General features: G+C 47.6%; 1 long non-coding RNA gene across 1 annotated transcript in view; it reads right to left on the bottom strand.

The window, feature by feature from the left end:
* Nucleotides 1-18,304, bottom strand: part of LOC122705918 — a 30,085-nt gene extending 11,781 nt beyond the window's left edge. The window contains exon 1 of the long non-coding RNA XR_006344193.1: nt 18,155-18,304. This is a non-coding gene — a long non-coding RNA (uncharacterized LOC122705918). The remainder of the gene's footprint in view (nt 1-18,154) is intronic.
* Between the last annotated feature and the right edge of the window lie 6,301 nt (nt 18,305-24,605).

The raw sequence follows: 24,605 nt of genomic DNA, 5'->3' as shown, positions 1-24,605 counted from the left end.
GGGTAAGGATTAGGGTTAGGGTTAGCCTAGGTCTGTCTTGAAAATTCTTCAGTGCTGTGGGGACACATCCTACGTGTGAACCTGGGTAACGGACCTTGGTGGGAAAATTCACATTTTCCTCTAGGTTGGCCCTAAAATGTTGGGAAAGCAATGGCCCTTTGAGTAAGGAAAGGAATCAACAGAGAGTGTGTTTCCAGGCCTCTATTAGGAACTGTCTAGATTGTAAGACGTGAGACCTCCAGTCTTGCCCAGATGACCTAACATCCCGAGTCAGGGCATATGTTTCCATACAATCTCTGAGCCTTGTAAATACATTCCTAGGTCATACCAGGACTGCCAATGAGGAAACAGGCTGTCAGAGTGTGTCTGAGAGAGCTGGGTGCCATGTGGTGCTACCTACATTATGTGACATTTCACAGGAAAGGGACCACCAGATAGAAGTGGCAAGCGGACTGCTTGCTTGAGAAATTACATGGGTGGGCCAAATCTGTCACTGTCAGAAATAAGAAAACAAGTACTGGATGGATATTCAAGCAGTTGCTATGCCAAACCGTTTTAGTGCCAACTGAGAGAAAAAGGTGAATTTTGTCCTGTATTCAGGTTCACACTCAGGATGTGACCCCACAAGATCCAAACTTTTCCAGATAGACCTGGGTTCACTGGACCTCTCTAACAGAGAAAACATGATGGAAAAGGCATTTGGATGCTTGCTTGCTTGTCTTGTGATTGTGGGCGCTTCCCTTCTGTCACAGTCTCGGGGGAAATTGTGACTGAAAAATGAACTCCAACCAAACTTTTTCAAGCAGTGTGTGACTCTCAGCACACAGTACATTGGGAAAGTTATGTTCCTTCAGTGAAGGAAAGGCATCAACAGAGAGTGTGTTTTTTATAGCAGGAACTGTTCATCTTCTAAGATATGAGAACTCAGGCCTGCTTAAAGGACCTAAGTTCCAGACTCAGGACAGTGTGTCTTGCTGCACTTTCTGAGACTTCTAAATGCATTCCTAGGTCATACCAGGTCTGCTCCTAAGGAAGGATGCTGAGGGAGTGTATCAGAGTGTGCTGGGTGAAATACTGTGGTCACATAGATGAGGTGTCATTCCACTGGAAATGGGCCTGCAGCTAGGAGTTGCAAACCATTCACGTGCTTCAGAAATCCCAAAGGGTGAACCAAAGCTAGCATTGTCAGAAGTAAGAAAACAGCATTCAGATGGAATTTCAAGCAGTTGCTTGGCTGCACTGTTTTAGGGCCAAGTGAGAGAAAAATGCATATTTTAACACCAAAGTCTGGTATCCAGATTCAAACATAGGTGTTTCCCCGCAGTGTCCATGAATTTTCTAGATAGACTTATGTTGAATGGATGGCCCCTACCAAGAAAACGTGATTGAACAGATGTTTGGAAGTGCTTTTGAATTTACCTGTGAGTGTGGCGCCTTCCCTACAGTCACACCTCCAGGGGAAATTGCTAATGAAAAATGACCTCCAACAAGCGTTTTCAAGCAGTGTGTGACAGTCAGCACACAGAATGCTGAGAAAGCTATATTCCTTTGAGGAAGGAAAGGCATCTCGAGAGAATATGTTATCAGGCCTCTACCTGTCATGAACTGTCTAGATTCAAACATGTGAGTCCTCCAAGTTTCCCAGAGGACCTAAATACCAGAGTCAGGGCAGTGTGTTTCCCACCACTTTCTGAGATTTGTAAACACATTCCTAGGTCATACCAGATCTGACCATGAAAAGTCAGGCTGCAAGAGTATGTCTCAGAGTGCTGGGTGACATACTGTGCTTCCCTAGATGAGATGACATCCCCCTGGAAAGGGGCCAGTGGCTTGGAGTGGAGAGCCTCCTGCCTGATTCATAAATCCCAAAGGGTGCACCAACACTATCACTGTCAGAAGTAAGAAAACAGCGATTAGATGCATTTTCAGGCAGTAACTAGGTCTAACCGTTTTAGGACCAACTGAGAAAAAAATGCAAATTTTGCTGCCAAGATCTGGTATCCAGGTTCAAACGTACGATGTGTAGGAACAGTATCCATGAGTATTCTAGACAGTTAGGTTGAATGGATCGCTCCTATCAAGAAAACGTGATTGAGCAGACGTCTGGATGATCCTTTGCCTTGTCCTGTGAGTGTGGCGGTCTTCCCTAAGGTCACAACATCAGGGGAAGTTGTTACTGAAAAATTACTTCCAACAAGCATTCTCAAGCAGTGTGTGACTCTGAGCACACAAAAAGCTGGGAAAATTATGTTCCATCCAGGAAGGTAAGGAATGAACAGAGAGTGTTTTATCAGGCCTCTGTGTATCACAAACTGTATAGACTCAAAGATGTGAGACTTCCAGGTTTGCCCTGAGGACCCAAATCCCAGAGTCAGAGCATTGTATTTCCCTACACTTTCTGAGATTGCATCCAAGTACCATATTTTGGACTCTCTTGTTGACCATGATGGCTACTCCATTTCTTTTAGGGGGTTCCTGCCCACAGTAGTAGATATAATGGTCATCTGAGTTAAATTCACCCATTCCTGTCCATTGTAATTTGCTGATTCCTAGAATGTCGACATTCACTCTTGCCATATCCTGTTTGACCACTTCCAATTTGCCTTGATTCATGGGCCTAACATTCCAGGTTCCTATGCGATATTGCTCTATACAGCATCGGACCTTGCTTCTATCACTAGTCCCATCCACAACTGGGTATTGATTTTGCTTTGGCTCCATCCCTTCATTCTTTCTGGAGTTCTTTCTCCACTGAGCTCCAGTAGCATATTGGGCACCTACTGACCTGGGGAGTTCCTCTTTCAGTATCCTATCATTTTGCCTTTTCATACTGTTCATGGGGTCCTCAAGGCAAGAATACTGAAGTGGTTTGCCATTCCCTTCTCCAGTGGACCACATTCTGTCAGACCTGTCTACTATGACCCGTCTGTCTTGGGTGCTCCACACGGCATGGCTTAGTTTCATTGAGTTAGACAAGACTGTGGTCCATGTGATCAGATTGGCTAGTTTTCTGTGATTATGATTTCAGTGTCTGCCCTTTGATGCCCTCTCGCAACACCTACCATCTTACTTGAGTTTCTCTTACCTTGGACGTGGGGTATCTCTTACAGCTGCTCCAGCAAAGTGCAGCCCCTCCTCCTTACCTTGGACAATGGGTATCTCCTCAGGCCGCCCCTCCTGACCTTGAATGTGGAGTAGCTCCTCTCGGTCCTCCTGCACCCGTGCAGCTGCTGCTCTTTGGACATGGGATTGCTCCTCTTGGCCACAGCCCCTGACCGTGGGCATGGGGTAGCTCATCTCAGCCACCTCCCCTGACCTCAGGCGTGAGGTAGCCCCTCTCGGCCGCTGTCCCTGGCCTCGGACATGGGGTGGCTCCCCTCAGCCACTGCCTCTGACCTTGGGCGAGAGGTAGCTCCTCATGGCCATGCTTCTGCATGGTCCGTCACAGCCTGCACCATTTGAATGCAGAGTTCCAAAGAATAGCAAGGACAGATAAGAAAGCCTTACTCTGATCAATGCAAAGAAATAGAGAAAAACAACAGAATGGGAAAGACTAGAGATGAAAATTAGAGATACCAAGGGAACATTCCATGCGAAGATTGGGTTCAATAAAGGACAGAAATGCTATGGATCTAACAGAAGCAGAAGCTATTAAGAAGGGGTGGCAAGAATACACAGAAGAACTGTACAAAAAAGATCTTCATGGCCCAGATAATTACGATGGTGTGATCAGTCACCTAGAGCCAGACATCCTGGAATGTGAGGTCAAGTGAGCCTTAGAAAGTATCACTACGAACAAAGCTAGTGGAGGTGATGGAATTCCAGTTAAGCTATTTCAAATCCTAAAAGATGATGCTGAGAAAGTGCTGTACTCAATAGGTCAGCAAATTTGGAAAACTCAGCAGTGGCCACAGGACTGGAAAAGGTCAGTTTTCATTCCAATTCCAAAGAAAGACAATGGCAAAGAATGCTCAAACTACTGCACAATTGCACTCATCTCACACACTAGTAAAGTAATGCTCAAAATTCTCCAAGCCAGGCTTCAGCAATACATGAACCGTGAACTTCCAGATGTTCAAGCTGGTTTTAGAAATGGCAGAGGAACCAGAGATCAAACTGCCAACATCTGCTGGATCATTGAAAAAGCAAGAGAGTCCCAGAAAAACATCTATTTCTGCTTTATTGACTATGCCAAAGCCTTCGACTGTGTGTATCTCAATAAACTGTGGAAAATTCTGAAAGAGATGGGACTACCAGACCACCTGACCTGCCTCTTGAGAAACCTATGTGCAGGTCAGGAAGCAACAGTTAGAACTGGACATGGAAAAACAGACTGGTTCCAAATAGGAAAAGGAGTACGTCAAGGCTGTATATTGTCACCCTGCTTCTTTAACTTATATGCCGAGTACATCATGAGAAACACTGGGTTGGAAGAAGCACAAGCTGGAATCAAGACTGCCAGGAGAAACAGCAATAACCTGAATATGCAAATGACACCACCCTTATGGAAGAAAGTGAAGAGGAACTAAAAAGCCTCTTGATGAAAGTGAAAGAGGAGAGTGAAAAAGTTGGCTTAAAGCTCAACATTCAGAAAACTAAGATCATGGCATCTGGTCCCATCACTTCATGAAAAATAGATGGGGAAACAGTACAAACAGTGTCATACTTTATTTTTGGGGGCTCCAAAATCACTGCAGATGGTAATTGCAGCCATGAAATTAGAAGACGCTTACTTCTTGGAAGGAAACTTATGACCAACCTAGATAGCATATTAAAAAGCAGAGACATTACTTTGCCACCAAAGGTCCATCTGGTCAAGGCTACGGTTTTTCCAGTGGTCATGTATGGATGTAAGAGTTGGACTGTGAAGAAAGCTGAGCACTGAAGAATTGATGCTTTTGAACTGTGGTGTTGGAAAAGACTCTTGATAGTCCCTTGGACTGCAAGGACATCCAACCAGTCCATCCTAAAGGAGATCAGTCCTGGGTGTTCATTGGAAAGACTGATGCTGAAACTGAAACTCCAGTACTTTGGCCACCTGATGTGAAGAGTTGACTCATTGGAAAAGACCCTGATGCTGGGAGGGCTTGGGGGCAGGAGGAGAAGGGGATGACAGAGGATGAGATGGCTGGATGGCATCACCAACTCGATGGTCATGAGTTTGAGTAAACTCTGGGAGCTGGTGATGGACAGGGAGGCCTGGTGTGCTTCGATTCATGGGGTCCCAAAGAGTCAGATACAACTGAGCATCTGAACGGAACTGAACACTTTCTGAGCATTGTAAACACATTCCTAAGTCATACCAGAAGTGCCCTTAAGAAAAACAGGCTGCAGGAGGGTTTCTGAGATTGCTGGGTGCCATGCTGCACTTACCAAGATGATGTAGCACTCCACTGTAAATGGGCCAGCGGCTACGAGTTGCTAGCTGCTTACTTGCTTCAGAAATCCCAAAGGGTGTACCAAGCAATCACTGCCAGAAGTAAGAAACCAGCAGCTAAATGCATTTCCAGGTAGTTGTTATGCTGTACTGTTTTCGGCCAACTGAGAGAGAAAGGTGAATTTTGCCACCAAGGTCCACTGTCCATGTTCACACCCAGGATGTGTCCACTCAGGATCCAAGAATTTTCCAGACAGACCTAGGCACACTGAATCTCCACTACAGAGAAAACATGATGGAACTGACCTTTGGATGTTGCTTTTCCTTTTCCTGTGAGTTTGGTGGCCTTCCCTATGGTCACACTATCAGGAGCAATTGCTAATGAAAAATGACTTCCAACAAGTGTTTTCAAGCAGTATGTGACTCTATGGACATGGAATGCTGGACACCTATGTTCCATTGAGGAAGGAAATGTATTTATAGACAGTGTGTTTTCAAGACTCTATCTATTAGGAACTGTCTAGCTTCAAAGATGTGAATTCTCCATATTTGCCCAGAGGACCTCACTTCCAGAGTCAGGGCAATGTGTTTTCCTGCACTTTTTGAGCTTTGTAAACACATTTCTTGGTCATACCAGGACTGCCCATGAGGAAACAGGCTCTCTATATCAGGAACTGTCTAGATACTAAGATGTGAGACCTCTAGGTTGGTACAGAGGACCTAAATTTCACAGCAAGGGCAGTGTGTTTTTGAGCATTTTCTGAGCTTTATAAACACATTTCTGAGTAATGCCAGGACTGCTCATGAGAAAACAGGCTTCAGGTGTGTGTCTGAGAGTGCTGAGTACCATACTGTGCTTACCTAGATGAGGTAACTTTCCATGGCAAATCGGCACGTGGCTAGGAGTTGTGAGCCACCAGCTTGCTTCAGAAATCCTGAATGGTGGACCAAAGGTTGCACTGTCAGAAGTAAGAAAAAAGTAATTGGATGGATTTTCAAGCAATTGCTAGCCACACCTCTTTATGGCACCCAGAGAGAAAAATACAAATTGTGCACCCTAGGTCCGGTATTCAGGTTCACACACGGGATGTGTCCCCTCGTGATTCAAGAAATTTCCAGACAGACCTTTGTTCCCTAGAGTTCTTCTACAGAGAAAACTGGTTGGAACAGCCATTTGGAGGTTGCTTTGCCTTTCCCTGTGAGTGTGGGGCCCCTACTTATGGTCACAGCCTCAAGGAGATATTGCCACTGAAAATAGACTTCCAAGCAAGCACTTTTGAAGCAGAGTGTGACTCTCAGGTCGCAGAATGTGAAGAAAGCTATCTTCCTTTGAGGAAGGAAAGACATCCACAGAGAGTGTGTTTTCAAACCTCTATCTTGCAGGAAATTTTGAGCTTCTAAAACATGAGACCAGCAGGTCTGCTGAGAGGATCTAAATTCCTGAGTCAGGGCCGTGTGTCTCCGTGTAATTTCCGAGTCTGGCAAACACATTCCTAGGTCATAACGGTAATGCCCATGAGAAAGCTGGCAGCAGGAGTGTGTCTGAAAGGGCTGAGTGCCTTACTGTGGTCAACTGTGTGAGGTGACTTTCCAGTGACAGGCTCAAAGCTACAAGGTGTGAGCCAGCCGCTTGCTTCAGAAACCCCAAAAGGTAGAGCAAAGCTAGCTCTGTCAGAGGTAAGAAAATATCAATTGGACGGATTTTCAAGCTGTTGCTAGGCTGAACCACTTTAGGGCCCCCTGAGAGAAAAATGCGAATTGTGCCCTGTAGGTCAGGTATCCAGGTTCAAACACAGGGTGTGTCCCAGCAGGATCCAAGAATTTTCCACAGAACTAGGCTCACTAGACCTCTCCTGCTGGGAAAATGGGATGGAACAGACATTGGAAGTTGGTTTGCCCCTCCCTATTGTCACAGACTCAAGGAGAAAGTGCCCCTGAAAGATGACCTCCAAGCAAGCACTTTTCGAGCAGTGTGTGACTCTCAGTTCACAGAATGCAGGGAAAGATATCTTCCTTCAAGGAAAGAAAGGCATCAAAAGAGAGTGTATTCTCAACCCTCTATCTTGCAGGAACTGTTTAACTTCCCAGATGGGAGGCCTCCAGTACTGCTCAGAGGAACTAAATTCCAGAGTCAAGGCCATGTGTCTCCCTGCACTTTCCAAGCCTTGCAAAGCCATTCCTAGGTTATACCGGTACTGCACATGAGGAAGCAGGCTGCAAGAGTGTGTCCAAGAGGGCTAGGTCCCTCACTATACTCACTTCTGCGAGGTGGCATTTCACTGTAAAAATGCCCACAGCTGGGAGTTGCAATTCACCCACTTGCTTCAGAAATCAAAAAGGATGGAGCAAATCTAGCTCTCTCAGAATCAAGAAAAGAGCAATTGGATGGATTTTCAAGCTGTTGCTAGGCCACACTGCTTTAAGGCCCACAGAGAGAAACACGAATTGTGCCCCCTCATTCTGGTATCCTGGTTCACAAACAGGGTGTGTCCCCAAAGGATCCAAGAATTTTCCAGACAGACTTACGCTCATTAGAGCTCTCCTACAGAGAAAACGGGATGGAACAGACATTTAGATATTGCTTTGCCTTTCCCAGTGAGTGTGGGACCCTCTGTTTGGCTACAGCCCCAAGTGGAAATTACCATTGAAAACTCATGTCTAAGCGAGCACTTTTCAAGCACTGTGTGACTCTCAGTTCGCAGGATACTGGGAAACCTATATTTCTTCAAGGAAGGAAAGGCATCCACAGAGAGTGTGTTTTCAAACCTCTCTTTTGCAGGAACTCTTTAGCTCCTAAGACATGAACCCTCCAGTTCTGCTCAGAGGACCTAAATTTGAGAGTCTGTGCCGTGTGTCTCAGTGCATTTTCCCACCTTTCAAACACATATCTAGGTGATACTGGTACTGCCCATGAGGAAGCAGACAGCAGAAATATGTCTCAGAGTGCTGGGTCCCTTACTGTGGTCACCTCTGTGAGGTGACATTCCACTGTAAATAGGCCCAAGGATAGGAGTTGCAAGCCTCCCATGTGCTTCAGAAACCCCAGGGGTGGAACAAAGTTAGCTCTGTCAAAAGTAAGAAAATGGCAATTGGACGGATTTTTAAGATGTGGAAAGGTCACACCGCTTTAGGCCCACCCGAGAAAAATATGCAAATTTGAACCTGGGTGTCCAGATTAACACACAGAGTGTTTCCCCACATGATCCAAGAATTTTTCAGACAGACCTAGGTTCACTGGAGCTCTCCTGCAGAGGAAACATACATCCAGAGTCTCCAGTGTGAACCCTCCAAAATCTATACCTGGTGTCACAAATCCACAAATCCTCCAGGATGACCCTACCCTCAAGATCCTGTACCTGGGGTCACAAGGCCACTATTTCCATGTCGAGTCCACCTCCAAGAACTTGAACTTGTGGTCACATGTCCAGAGTCTTCAGGGTGACCCCACCTCCCAGAAGCTACCGGTGTGAAGCATCCACAGTTTTAAGGATGGACCCAATTCCCAGAACCTGTACCTGGGGTCACACTTCCATAGTCTAAGGGTTACCCAACCTCCCACACATTGAACCCAGTTTCCCATGTCCCTGTTAGCCAGGGTTACCCTCTCCATGACCCTGTAATGGGGATCACATGTCCACAGTCTGCTGTGTGTCGTCACTTCCCAGACCCTTCACCTGGAGTCACAATCACAGTTTCCAGGTTACTCCCTTGCAGACCCTGCACCTGGAGTCACTTATCCACAGTCTCCAGGGTGACTCATCCAAAACCCCACACTGGGGCTCACATGACCACAGTCTCCAGGGTGACCCAAGCACCCAGATCCTGCACCCAGGGTCACATATCCACAGGCTCCAGGGTGTACCTCTTGCAGACCCTGCACCTGGGGTCACATATCTACAGCTTCCAGTGTGATCCCCATCCCCAGACCTGGCTTGGGTGAGAAATATCCATAGTCTCCAGAGTCACACCTTGGCTCACATACCCATAGTCTCCAGAGTCACACCTTGGGTCACATAGCCATAGTCAACAGGGTGAACTCACCTCCCAGAGCCTGTACATGGTGTCAAATGTGAACATTCTCCAGGGTTACCACCCTTCCAACATGCTGTACCTGGGTCAAAAGCCCACAATCTCAAGGGTGACCCCCTCTCAGACCCTGTTCCTGGGGTCACATGTCCAGAATCTCCAGAATGATCTACCTCCAAGATGAAGCACCTGATGTCACATGTCAACAGTCTCCAAGGTGACCCCGTCCTCAGAATCTGCACCTGTGATTACATTTCTCCAGTCTCCAGGATGACCCCCAATCTCAGTATTTGTATTATGTGTCACATGTACATAGTCACCAGGGTAACCACTGCAGGCCCTTTTTCTGACATAACATTTCCACAGACTCCTGAAGAACTCCCTTCCCAGACTCTGAATCTGGGATCCTACCTCCAGGGTCTCGAGGGTGATGCCCTTCCCTGTCCCTTCACCTGGTGTCAAACATCCACAGTTCTCCATGGTAACATCCACACCAAAGTCTGATATTGGGGACACAGATCCATAGTCTTCTGGGTCGCAACCCCTCCCAGATCATGCACCTGGTCTCACACGTCCTCAGTCTCCAGGTTGACACCCCTCCCAGACACTGCAGCTGGGGTTACACGTCCACAGTCTCCAGGGTGAACCCACCTCACTGACTATTGTACCTTCGGTCACATGGCCTCAGTCTCCAGGGTGACCCCATATCTCAGATACTGTACTTGGGGTTACATATCAACGGTGGCCAGGATGACACCTCTCCCCAGACCCTGTACCTGGGGTCGCATTGGCACAGTCTCCAGGGTGACACTAAATTCCCAACCCTGTACCTGGGGTCACAGGTCACAGTGACCAGGCTTTCCCCACCCTCAAGAGCCTTTACCTGGGGTCACACGTCCACAGTCTCCAGGGTGACTCCCTCCCAGACCCTTCACCTGGCATCCTATGTCCACAGTCTCCTGTGTGATATCACTTCCCAGACTCTATACCTGTGGTCACAGATCCACAGTCTCCATGGTGATCTCCTTCCCAGACCCTGTAATTTGGATCCCATGTCCTCAGTCTCCAGTGTGACACCACCTCTCATACCCTGTACTTTGGTGACTTGTCCACAGTTTCCAGGATGACCCAAACGGTGCATGTGGAGTCACATGTCCACATTCTGCAAAGTGACCCCATTCCCTAACCCTGCACCTTAGTCACACAGCCACAGTCTCCAGAATGACCTCACTCCAGACCCTGCACATAGGGTCACACCTCCACCTTCTCCATATTGACCCCCTCCTTGAACTTCTATCAGGTTTCACACATGCACCATCTCCACAGTGACCACCACCAGATCCTGTACCTGTGGTCAGGGTCCACAGTCTGCAGGGTGAGACCATTTCGTACCCTAAACCTTAGTTCACCTAGCCAGTCTCCAGGGTCATCCCTGCCAAACCTGCACCTGGGGTCACATGTCCATACTCTCCATGGTGACATCCCCCAGGCCCTGTGCTGCTGCTGCTGCTGCTAAGTCATGCCAGTCGTGTCCAACTCTGCGACCCCATAGATGGCAGCCCACCAGGCTCCCCCATCCCTGGGATTCTCCAGGCAAGAACACTGGAGTGGGTTGCCATTTCCTTCTCCAAAGCATGAGAGTGAAAAGTGAAAGTGAAGTCACTCAGTCGTGTCTGACTCTTAGCGACCCCATAGACTGCAGCCTACCAGGCTCCTCCATCCATGGGATTTTCCAGGCAAGAGTACTGGAGTGGGTTGCCCACTCCAGTACCTAGTGTCATATATCCACCCAGACCCTGTACGTAGTGTCATATATCCACAGTTTCCCGGGTTTCCCCACTTCCCATATCATGCACCTGGGATCACACGCTCATGGTCTGCAAGGTGACCCTGATCCCATTCCTGTATCTTGTGTCACAAGTCCACAGTCACCAGGATGGCCCTACCCTCAAGATCCCATACCTGGGGTCACATTCCTGTCTCCAGTGTGATCCCACCTCCCAGAAACTTTACCTGGGGATAAACATCCACAGTTTTCAGGATGGTCCCAACTCCCTGAAACTGTACCTGGAGTCACTCTTCCATAGACATTGAGCCTGTTCCGTGCCCCTGGTCCACAGGGTTACACCCTCCAAGACCCTGTAATGTGGTTTGCATGTCCACAGTCTCCTGTGTGTCATCACTTCCCAGAACCTTCACCTGCAGGCACACAAACAGAGGTTCCAGGTTGACTCCCTCATAGACCCTGCACTTGGAGCCACATATCCACAGTCTCACAGGTGACTCATCCAAATCACTGTACCAGGGCTCACATAACCACAGTCTTCCAGATGCTGGACTATTGACCCCAGCACCCAGCGTCACATGTCCACAGATTCTAGCATGACCCCACATTCCAGACACTGTACCTTGGGACACATACCCACAGTCTCTAGGGTGAACACCCTCCTAGACACTGTACATGGTGTCACATGGGCACATTCACCAACTCCCAAACCCTGTACCTAGGGTCACACGTAGATAGTCTCAGGGTTACCCCACTCGCCAGAACTTGCACCTGGGTTCATATGTCCACAGCGCCCAGGGTAACACCACCTGTCAAACAATTGTACTGGGTTCCAACACCCACTGGTTCTAGAGTGACACCAATTCCAAGCCCGTGAACCTAGGGTCACACATCCATGGTCTCCTGGGTAGCAACGCCTCCCAGATCATGCACCAGGTCTCACACCTCCGCAGTCTCCAGGGTGACTACACCTCACAGAATATTGTAATTCTGGTCACATTGCCCCAGTCTCCAGGGTGACCCCGTATCTCTAACCCTGTACCTGGGGTTACATGTACATGGTGGCCAGGAAGACACGCCTCCCCAGACTCTGTACACGGGATCACATTGGCACAGTCACCAGGGTGACCCCAGCTTCCCCACCCTGTACCTGGGGTCACATGTCCAGAGTCTCCTGGATTTACCCACATTCAAGGGCTAGTAACTGGGATCACATGTCCACAGTCTCGAGGCTTTCCCCACCCACAAGTGCCTGTACCCGGGGTCACATGTCAACTGACTCCAGGGTGACTCCCTCCCAGACCGTTCACCTGGTATCCCATGTCCCCAGACTTTTGTGTGATGTCATTTCCCAGACTCTGCACATTTGCTAACAGATTCACAGGCTCCGTGGTGACCCCCTTCCTGGTCTCTGTAACTTGGGTCACAAGTTCTCAGTAGCTGGTGTGACCCCACCTCTCATACCCTATACCTTTGGTGACTTGGCCACAGATTCCAAGGTAACCCTCCCCTGCCAGACCCTGTGCTTATTTACACACATCCACAATCTCCAGGATGTTCGCCCTCCCATACCCTGCACCTGGAGTCACATGTCAACAGTTTCCAGCGTGAACCCCACTTCACCCACTGCACCTGGGCTCACATATCCACATTCTGCAGGGGGACACCATTTCCAGACCATTTCCCTGCCATTAAATGCCTGCAGTCCCCAGGGTGACCCCGTACCTCCCAGACACTGTACCTGAGGTCACATATACAGAGTTTCCTGGGTCACCCCCATCCCAGACCCTGTACCTGGGTTCAGATATCCTAGTGTCTTGGGGGACCTAGTTCAGACCTTGCATCTAGGGTCAAATGTCCAGTATCCAGGATGACTTGCCTCCCCAATCAGTGCATCTGGGGTCATATGTCCACAGTTTTCAAAGTGACCCCATCCCCTAACCCTGCACCTTACTCACACATCCACAGTCTCCAGAGTGACCACATACCAGTACCTACACCTAAGGTCACATGTCCACTGTCTCACGGGTGACCTCTTCCCTGAACTTGTTCCAGATTTCACACAATCACCATTGCCACAGTGACCACCAACAGATCCTGGACCTGTAGTCACAGTTCAACAGTCTGACTGATGAGACCCATTTTGTACCCTGAACCTTGTGAACCTGCACCTGGGATCACAAGTCCATATTCTCCATGGTGTCATCCCCCAGACCCTGTACCTAGTGTCATATATACAGTCTCCTGGGCTTCCCCACTTCCCATACCATGCACCTGGGATCACACATCCACAGTATCCAGGGTGACCCCCTCCTAAACATGTACCTGCTATCACAAGTCGACAGACTCCAGGATAACCCCACCGTTAAGATCCTGTACCTAGGGTCACAAGTCCACTGTTTCCAGGGTGAGCCCCCCTCCCAGACTCTGCACTTGGGGTCACTTGTCGAGAGTCTCCAGGGTGACCCCACCTCCTAGAAACTGTACCTAGGGTGAAACATCCACAGTCACTCAAGTTGGCCCCAACTCCCAGAACCTGTACCTGGGGTCCCACTTCCTTAGTCTCAGGGTTACCACACGCCCAGACATTTAACATGGTGTCCCATGATCTTGGATGCCAGGGTTACCCGCTCAAGACCCTGTAATGGGGTCACATGTTCACAGTCTCCAGAGTGTCGTCACTTCCCAGACCCTCCACCTGGAGTCACACAAACACAGGTTCCAAGGTGACGACCTCGCAGGCCCTGCACCTGGAGTCACATATTCACAATCTCACCTTGGGGGATCCCATTCAGACCCTGGATCTAGGGTCACGTATCCAGTCTCCAAGATGATTTGCCTCCCAAATGGTGCATCTGGGTCACATGACCACAATCTCCAAAGTGAACACATCCCCTAACCTTGCATCTAAGTCACATGGCAAGTAGTTTCCAGAGTGACCTCAACCCAGACCCTGAAACGTGGGTCACATGTCCACAGTCTTGGAGGGTGACCCCCTCTGTGAACTTGTACTAGGTTTCATACGTCCACCATCTCCACAGTGACTACCACCAGATCCTGTACCTGTGGTCATAGATCCAGAGTCTGCAGGGTGAAACCCTTTTCCTACCCTGAACTTTGGGTCACACGACCAGTCTCCAGGGTGACCCCACCCAAACCTGCACCTGGGGTCACATGTCCACACATTCCATGGTGACATATCTGAGACCCTGTACCTACTGTCATATATCCACAATCTCCTGGGCTACCGCACTTCCCATACCATACACATGTGATCACATGTCCAAAGTCTCATCCAGGCTCGAGGAGAATCCCGAAGTGTCCCTCGCAACTAGACAGGAGTCCTGGCGTCGCTGAACAAACACAAGTTTTGAAGTGCCATCCCCATTTTAACTAAAGAATATACCGCAGGTTTCCGCTGCAACTCAAGAAAAATCATGAGACTTCCCCTCGCCGCGAGATGAGGCCCGATTCCCCTGCAATGCATGCATAGTAAGTCCGTGTTCCACATCAAACACGAAAGGAGACTTGACTTCCTTGATGGCACTCCAGAGAGTCCCAAAAAAAACTGTCACAAGTCTAGAGAGACCCTGAGGTCACCGCAGCAACAAAAAAGAGCTCTGTGTACCCCAAATCAATTCGAGATGAGGCCTGATTCCACTGCATTGGCTCCAGAGCCATCCCACATTCCCCATCAAACACGACAAGTGGCTTGACTTCCTTTAGGCAACTCCAGAGATTCCCCGAGAACACCGTCCGAAGTCTAGAGGAACACCAAGTTCAGCACAGCAACTCGAGAAAGCTCCGTTTACCCCAAACCATCGCGAGATGAGAGCTGATTCCCTGGCTTCGACTCAAGAGGAATGCCAACTTTCCACAAGCACCTCAAAAGGAGGCTTCTCTCAGCTATAGGTATACGAGAGGGACCCTGAGTTTGCTGCCTCAAGTGGAATCGACACCGAGATGCCCTGACTCGAAATAAGGCCGGATTCCCTGCAGTGACTTGAATGCAGGATCGTCTTTCATCTCACAAGATGAAGGGATGTCTGAATCCCCTGTGGAGACCCTAGAGAAAGCCCTAGTTCCACGCCTCATCTTGACAGGAGGCCTCACATCCCTTTGACAACTCGAGAGGAACGCGGAGTTCAATGCTTCACATGGAGATGATGCCTGACTCCTCTTGAAAATTGATAGGAATCCCAATATCCATGTGGCAACTGGAAAGGGACCCTGGGTCTCCCGCCTCACCTCAAGAGGCATCCCTATTGCCCTGCCAAGCCTCAAGGAGAATCCTGAGGTGTCCCTCAACACTAGACAGGAGTCCTCACTTCGCTGAACAAACACGAGTTTTGAAGGGCCATCCCCGCCCTAACTCAAGAACATACCCCAGGTTCCCGCGGCAACTCAAGAAATACCATGAGACTTACCCCTCGCCGCGAGATGAGGCCCCATTCCCCTGCATTGCGTGCAGACCAAGTCCATGTTCCCCATCAAACATGAAAGGAGCCTTGACTTCCTTGATGGAACTCCAGAGAGTCCGCAAGAACACTGTCAAAATTCTAGAGGGACCCTGAGGTCACTGCAGCAACACGAAAGAGCTCCGTGTATCCCAAATCAACTCGAGATGAGGCCCGATTCCCCTGCATTGGCTCCAGAGCGATCCTGCGTTCCCCATCAAACATGACAAGTGGCTTGACTTCCTTTTGGCAACTCCAGAGCTTCCCCGAGCACATCACCCAAGTCTAGAGGAACACCAAGATCAGCCCAGCAACTCGAGAAAAGCTCCATGCACCACAAATCATCTCGAGATGAGATCTTAGTCCCTGGCTTCAAATCTAGAGGAATACCAACTTTCCACAAGCACCTCAAGAGGAGGCTTCTCTCAGCTGTAGGTATGTGAGAGGGACCCTGAGTTTGCGGCCTCAAGTGGAATGGACACCGAGATGCCCTGACTCGAAATAAGGCCGGGTTTCCCTGCAGTGACTTGAATGCAGGCTCGTCTTTCGTCTCACAAGATGAAGGGATCTCTGAATTCCCTCTGGGGACCCTAGAGAAAGCCCTAGTTCCACGCCTCATCTCGACAGGAGGCCTCACATCCCTTTGACAACTCGAGAGGAACGCGGCGTTCAATGCTTCAAAAGGAGACGATGACTGACTCCTCTTGAAAATTGATAGGAATCCCAATATCCCTGTGGCAACTGGAAGGGGACCCTGGGTCTCACTCCTCAACTCAAGAGGCGTCCCTACTGTCCTGCCATGACTCTAGGAGAATCCCGAGGTGTCCCTGGAAGCTAGACGAGTTTCCTGACATCGCTGAGAAAACACGAGTGTTTAAAGACCATCCCCGTCTTAACTCAAGAGGAAGCCCCAGGTTCCCACTGCAACTTGAGAAAAACAATGAGATTTCCCCCCTCACCGCAAGATGAGGCCCAGTTGCCCTGCATTGCCTCCAGAGCAATTCCGTGTTCCACATCAAACACGACAAGTGGCTTGACTTCCTTTAGGCAACTCCAGAGGTTCCCTGAGAACACTCTCCCAAGTCTAGAGGAACACCAATTTCAGCACAGCAACTCCAGAAAAGCTCCATGTACCCCAAATCATCTCGAGATGAGAGCTGATTCCCTGGCTTCGACTCAAGAGGAATGCCAACTTTCCACAAGCACCTCAAGAGGAGGCTTCTCTCAGCCTCCTCTAGGTCGCTCTAGGTATGTGAGAGGGACCCTGAGTTTGCTGCCTCAAGTGGAAGGGACACCAAGTTCCCCTCACTCGAGGTAAGGCCTGATTTCCCTGCAGTGACTCAAATGCAAGCTCGTGTTTCCTCTCCCAACATGAAGGGATGTCTGAATGCCCGGTTGAGACCCTAGAAAGAGCCCTAGTTCCCCGCCTCATCTCGACAGGAGGCCTCACATCTCTTTGACAACTGGAGAGGAACTCGGAGTTCACAGAGAAACAGACACGACTGAGCAGCTTAACTGAACTGAACTGAGCTGACAATAGCTTCTCCAGATTTTGGTCTCCTGAGTTTCTATCCTTGTGCTAAACTGAGTGACGACAGTGTATTGAATAGCTAGGTCATCTCCAAATAAATTAAGCTTAGTGTTTAACAGGACACCAGGACATGAATGGGGAGACCAGCACGGATGCATGGACAACAACCTTGGTAACTAGACAACCAGTGGGAAATTACTCTCTGACTCAGGGAACTCAAACTGGGGCTCTCTGATAGCCTAGAGAGGTGGGAATGGGAGTGACTTGGGAGGGAGATTCAAGAGCGAGGGGCCACATATGACCAATCAAACCAATATTGTAGAGCAAGAATCATTCCACTGAAAATAAATAACTGCTCGAAAGAAAGAAGAAAGAAAACCAAACAGATGGAATGAAATGAACAGAGATACAAACTTTGCAACTCGTACCCCTATGGTACATTCAGGTTGATATATGACCAATAAAACCAATATTTTAGAGCAAGAATCATTCCACTGAAAATAAATAACTGTTAGAAAGAAAGAAAGGAAACCAAACAGATGGAATGAAATGAACAGAAACACAAACTTTGAAACTCACACCATAATTCAATTACAAAAAAAAAAAAAAAAAGACTATAAACATTTAAGAAAAACAACAGACGTCTCCATGACCTTTGGTCTGGTGATGAGTTCTAACACACAACAAAAAAAGCCAACTTTTCCAATTTGTGAATGTAAGTTATTTCACACATTGTCTTCTACAGTTTTGGGTATTTACTCTGTGAAGGCCCTTATTCGAGAGAAGCAAAAGACAAACTGGTAAATGAACCACTGACCACCCACCCGGGCCAGGCGGCAGAGAAGGGAAAACACTTCCAGGAGTCATCTTCCAACAGGAGGTCCTGGTCAGGACCAAGACACTCACAAGCTACCAGCAACCAGGATTCTAGAGTGGTCAAAAAGAGATGGGAGGAGACACCAATCCAGAGGACCTACCAGTTTCCCAGGATCCTCTTCGCTGGAATTCATCTTGGCTGAGTGGTGCGTGTGCCCCCAGGAAGGATGTCAATTCAGAATGACTGGCAAGAGACAAGCCAGAAAGGAACCCAATAACCATAAACCCTGAGACTGTGAGCTTTCGTCCCTTTCCCTCTGGCAAGAGCTGTTTCTCTCCCATTTCCCTCACCCCGGGAAGGATGCGCTCTGACTTCCGGCTTCTGACTTCCGGCTTCTGACTTCCAGTTTCTGACTTCCGGCTGCGCCCTTCCTTGGCCGAGCTCACACACAGGTATGCCGGCGGGGAGCGACCAGCCCCCCAGGCGCTGTCCGTGCGCCCCGCCCGCCCACACACTTCCAGCACTGGCCCGCGGGCCTGGCTCCTGCCGCCAGGTCAGACACCTGAAACACCAGCAGATCCACCCCACAGAGACAATCCAAGCTTTTCATCCACTGATCTGTCTATAATTTGGCGATCAAACTACGTCTACAGAAAAGAAAGATGACCTGACCTAGGACGGCCGGGATATTCTATAGAACCAGAGACAGCTGGTTACAGTGAAAACTGTTTTCCTCCTGGAAACAGTAAAGCTGGTTCCTTTGGATATGCAATTATTCAAAACAATTGCTTCTTACAAAGGCCTGCCTAGGGCCACGCATGAAGGGAACCCTTTCCAGGGTCTTGGGAGACTTCCCTAGTAGCTCAGGCTGTATGTATGTAAAAGCTTGGCACAGACAGTGCCGGAGGTCTCGGTTCGACCCCTGCCTCAGGAAGATCTCCTGGAGAAAGGAATGGTAGCTTGCCCAACCCCATCCCCCTCCCCCACCCCAGGCCACCACCGGCCCCAGCGCCCCAAAAAAGAGGCTCAAGGGGACATTTTAAATCTTAGGCGGAAAACTAGAAGATCTCTGTCTGTCTGTCTGCATTTACGTATGTCTCCATGTGACTCTTCTGTTTTTTCCTAATATTGCTGAAGTTGTGAGGTCTTATCAAAATGGTCAGAAGAAAAGGAAGCCCTTACAAATCAAACAGCTCTAACTACAAGAAAAAAATTGACCTAAATGAATTTCAGATTCACATGAACTGGCAAATAGTCAATATTAAATATCTAGTGTGTGTGTATGTATATACACACACACATTTATATATATATGTGTGTGTGTGTGTGTGTGTGTGTATATATATATATGTATATATATATACACATATATTTTTAAATCCCCCGCAACTCTACTATAGACATGTCTAAGAGTCATTAACATGAAGCCCAAAATTGTCATTGTGCCTAGGTTTATTATAAGTTAAAGATCACCATATTGTCATCTGTCACAAGCTTGTCAACAAAGAAAGTACCTCTAAAAACAATAATAAGGAATACTCCTCAAAAATTTAAATATGATATGAGCTTTTAGATAAACTCTTAACAATAATTATACTCTAAGATACCTGTCAATAATAGACTCGACTGAAGGCAGAGGGGAAGGGGACGACAGAGGATAAGATGGCTGGATGGCAACGCTGACCAGATGGACATGAGTTTGAGCAAGCCCCTGGAGGGGGTGATGGAGAGAGAAGTCCGGCGTCCTGCAGTCCACGGGGTCACAGACAGCCACACACGACTGAGCAGCTAAACTGAACTGAACTGAGCTGACAATAGCTTCTCCAGATTTTGGTCTCCTGAGTTTCTATCCTTGTGCTAAACTGAGTGACGACAGTGTATTGAATAGCTAGGTCATTTCCAAATAAATTAAGCTTAGTGTTTAACAGGACACCAGGACATGAATGGGGAGACCAGCACAGATGCATGGACACCAACCTTGGTAACTTGACAACCAGTGGGAAATTGCTTTCTGACTCAGGGAACTCAAACTGGGGCTCTCTGATAGCCTAGAGAGGTGGGAATGGGAGGGATGTGGGAGGGAGATTCAAGAGCGAGGGGCCACACATACCCCCAGGGTACATTCAGGTTGATATATGACCAATCAGACCAATATTGTAGAGCAAGAATCATTCCACTGAAAATGAATAACTGTTAGAAAGAAAGAAAACCAAACAGATGGAATGAAATGAACAGAAACACAAACTTTGCAACTCACACTGTAATTCAATTACAAAAAAAAAAAAAAAAGACTATAAACATTTTAGAAAAACAACAGACCTCTCCATGACCTTTTGTTGTAGGAAAGCGGACCCCTTCCAGGGCCCGTAGTTGGGCTCTTGTCTAACACTTGGAAAAGAATTTTCCAAGGAGACATGTGCTGACAAAGCAAGAGATTTTATTGGGAAGGGCACCCAGGTGGAGAGCAGGAGGGTAAGGGAACCCAGGAGAATGACTGTGCCGCGTGACTCGAAGTCTTGGGTTTTATGGTGATGGGATTAGTTTCTGGGTGTTCTTTGGCCGATCATTCTAATCAAACTAATTTTCTCATGATGGGTACAGCTGTGTTCCTTCCCTGTAGTTGGCTTGAGACCAAGCTATGGTAGGGGTAATGGCAACCTCCTTCCAAATGGTTTATGGCAGGACTGTTGTATTCAGTGAGACCGAGCTATGGTGGTGGTAATTGCAACCTCCTTCCAAAAGGTTTATGGCAGGACTGTTGTATTCAGTGTCCCTGACCCCACAATGGCCATGTTGACCCATGCCGCCCCTGGGGACTCTTGGACACTCACAGGCAATCTGCCTCAGTCTCCTGTGAGGGTCACTGCTCTGTTCTCCTGGTCCCTAGTGTGCACAAGGTTTTGTTTGTGCCCTCTAAGAGTCTCTTTCACCAGTCCCATGGAAGTTCTGTAATCAAGTCCCACTGGCCTTCAAGGGCAAATTCCCTGAGGGTTCTCAGTCCCTTTGCTGGATCCCCATGTTGGGAGATCTGTTGTGGGCCTTAGAACTTTCATAACAGTGTGAGAACTTCTTTGGTATAATTGATCTTCAGTTTTTGGGTTGTCTACTCGGTGGCTCTATGATGGGGCTCACACATTGTGCTTCCACAGTCTGCTGAAGCCACAGCCCCTGTCCCCACAGCAGGCCACTTGCATCTGCAGGAGACAGTCAAACACTCAAAGGCAGGTCTGGCCCAGACCTATATCCATGTTTTAAAAATGTGACCAACGTGCTGTTTGCACTAACTTAAATGCAAGAATCTCATTTTGAGGTGTTATCTTCCTCTGTCCCACTCTTTCTTAAGGACTGTTAAGGGTTAATGTTATCTCCAAGGTGAAAACAGCCTTGGGAGGAGCAGCCTACACCTGGTGTATAAAGGCAAAGTCTGCAGGAAGAAGAGTTTCAGGGTGAAGAGTGTCAAGAGAGGTTTGTAGTTTGAGTTATCAGTCTCAAGGAGAGAAAAAGAAAAGTGAATCCTCATCATTTGATCCTGGTATTCAGAGCCAGAGGCAGGGACCTTGGGAAACTGAAGAAGAGAAAAAGAAAGAAAAATGTCCAAATAAAATAGGTATGTATGGGAGCAAGAGGAGGGAGAAACTCTGAGAAAATGGGGTTGGGTGTATGATCATATTGATTTGCTATTGTTGTTTAGTCTCTAAGTCGTGTCCAACTCTTTTGCAACCCCATGGACTCTAGCCCACCAGGCTCCTCTGTTCATGTGATTTCCCAGGTGAGAATACCGGAGTGGGTTGCATTTCCTTCTCCAGGGAAATCTTTCTGACCCAAGGATCAAATCTACCTCTACTTCATTACCAGGTGGGCTCTTTATTACTGAGCCACCAGGGAAGCCCAATCACATGGATACTGGCCTCAAACACAAAAATTTGCTATTCCTAGTGAAAAATGGAATCAGCTCAGTTCAGTCACTCAGTCGTGCCTGACTCTTTGCGACCCCATAGACTGCAGCACGCCAGGCCTCCCTGTCCATCACCAACTCCTGGAGTTTATTCAAACTCATGCCCATTGAATGGGTTATGCCATCCAACCATCTCATCCTCTGTCATTCCCTTCTCCTCCTGCCTTCAATCTTTTCCAGCATCAAGGTCTTTTTCCCATGAGTCAGTTCTTTGCATCAGGTGGCCAAAGTATTGGAGTTTCAGTTTCAGCATCAGTCCTTCCAATGAATAATCAGGACTGATTTCCTTTAGGATGGATTGGTTTGATTGTGCTGTCCAAGGGACTCTCAAGAGTCTTCTCCAACACCACAGTTCAGAAGCATAAATTCTTTGGCTCTCAACTTTTTTCATAGTCTAATTCTCACATCCATACCTGACTACTAGAAAAACCATAGCTTTGACTAGATGGACCTTCATTGGTAAAGTAATGTTTCTGCTCTTTAATATGCTGTCTTAGTTGGTCATGACTTTTCTTCCAAGGAGCAAGTGTCTTTTAATTTCATGGCTGCAATCACCATATGTAGTGATTTTGGAGCCCCCCAAAATAAAGTCTGCCACTGTTTCCATTGCTTCCCCATCTATTTGCCATGAAGTCATGGGACCAGATGCCATGATGTTAGTTTTCTGATTGTTGAGATTTAAGCCAAGTTTTTCACTCTCCTCTTTCACTTTCATCAATAGGCTCTTTAATTCTTCACTTTCTGCCATAAGGGTGGTGTCATCTGCATATCTGAGGTTATTGATATTTCTCCCAGCAATCTTGATTTCAGCTTGTGCTTCTTCTAGCCTAGCATTTCTCATGATGTACTCTGAATATTAGTTAAATAAGCTGGGTGACAATATACAGCTTTGACATACTCCTTTGCTGATTTGGAACCAGTCTGTTGTTCCATACACAGTTCGAACTGTTGCTTCCTGACCTGCATACAGGTTTCTCAAGAGGCAGGTCAGGTGGTCTGGTATTTCCATCTCTTTCAAAATTTTCCACAGTTTATTTTGATCCACACAGTCAAAGGCTTTGGAATAGTCAGTATGCAGAAATAGATGTTTTTCTGGAACTCTCTTGCTTTTTTCTATGATCCAGAGGATGTTGGCAATTTGATCTCTGGTTCCTCTGCCGTTTCTAACACCAACTTGAACATCTGGAAGTTCACGGTTCATGTATTGCTGAAGCCTGACTTGGAGAATTTTGAGCATTACTTTACTAGCATGTGAGATGAGTGCAATTGTGCAGTAGTTTGAGCATTCTTTGCCATTGCCTTTCTTAGGGATGGAATGAAAACTGACCTTTTCCAGTCCTGTGGCCACTGCTGAGTTTTCCTAATCTGCTGGCATATTGAGTGCAGCACTTTCACAGCATCATCTTTCAGGATTTGAAATAGCTCAACTGGAATTCCATCACCTCCACTAGCTTTGTTTGTAGTGATGCTTCCTAAGGTCCACTTGACTTTGCATTCCAGGATGTCTGGCTCTAGGGGAGTGATCACACCATCGTGATTATCTGGGTAGTGAAGATCTTTTTTGTATAGTTTTGTGTATTCTTGCCATCTCTTCTTAATATCTTCTGCATCTGTTAGGTCCATACTACATCTGTCCTTTGTTGTGCCCATCGTTGCATGAAATGTTCCCTTGGTATCTCTAATTTTCTTGAAGAGATCTCTAGTCTTTCCCATTGTATTGTTTTCCTCTATTTCTTTGCATTGATCACTAAGGAAGGCTTTCTTTTCTTTGAACTGATCACTGAGGAAGGAGATATGGAATAGTTTCTGCCATATCAATAAACAAAGGATATCACAGTTTTCAGCAATTGCAGCCACCATGGAAGGTGAGCTAGTGAGCCCTGAGGGTATTCAGGATGGAAATAGTGCCTGTCATCTAGTAGCCATCAAACTGCAGCCATTCCCTATGATGAGTCCTGAGGAAGCTTAGGATGTGAAAACAGACTACTAGCCCCAGATAGTTGAGGGGCATATCAAAGGAATAATTTCAGTAAGCCTAGTCTCTCGCATCTTTCTTTACATAGAAAAGCACTAAATTTCTCAACTTGGGATATCTGATTTTCTTTCAGTTACAAAACATTTTTGACATTCAGACTACCTACACTTTGTTGCAAAACTTCTATATAATCTGTCCCCCAACTCCCTGCCTCCTCTGAGCAGTTCTCTCAGGGTCACTTGAGCTGCTGTCTCCCCGACTTGAAGTTCTAAAAATTCTCACCAAATAAAGCATAACTCTCAACTTCTAGGTTGTGAATGGTTTCTAAGGAGATTACAGATAAATATGTATGCACATGTATTTGTGTGCTATGTTCTGACTAGCTAGCTGATGAGGTGCTCTTTAAGAAGAGCGAAGACCAGAGTTACTCAAAGGTGCTCCCTTAAGAAGAGTGAAGACCCAAGGTTATTCCGACCTCCCACCTGGATCTGAGCCAGACCCTGGAGCAAGATCAGGGAGGAGATCCTGGAAGAATGCTGCAGGTAGATTTTTCCCAGTGGAAACGGTGGCTGGAGAGGAAGCCCCAGACTCCTCCAGCCAGTGCTCTTCATTCTCAGACCTACCTCACTGGGAGCCAGACTGCTCAACCCAGCTTGCCTGAGCTGCAGTGCCGCCCTCCGC

The sequence above is a fragment of the Cervus elaphus genome, chromosome 12 (assembly GCF_910594005.1).
Source record: "Cervus elaphus chromosome 12, mCerEla1.1, whole genome shotgun sequence".
Lineage (NCBI taxonomy): Eukaryota > Metazoa > Chordata > Mammalia > Artiodactyla > Cervidae > Cervus > Cervus elaphus.
This window is presented reverse-complemented; position numbering and strand designations above follow the sequence as displayed.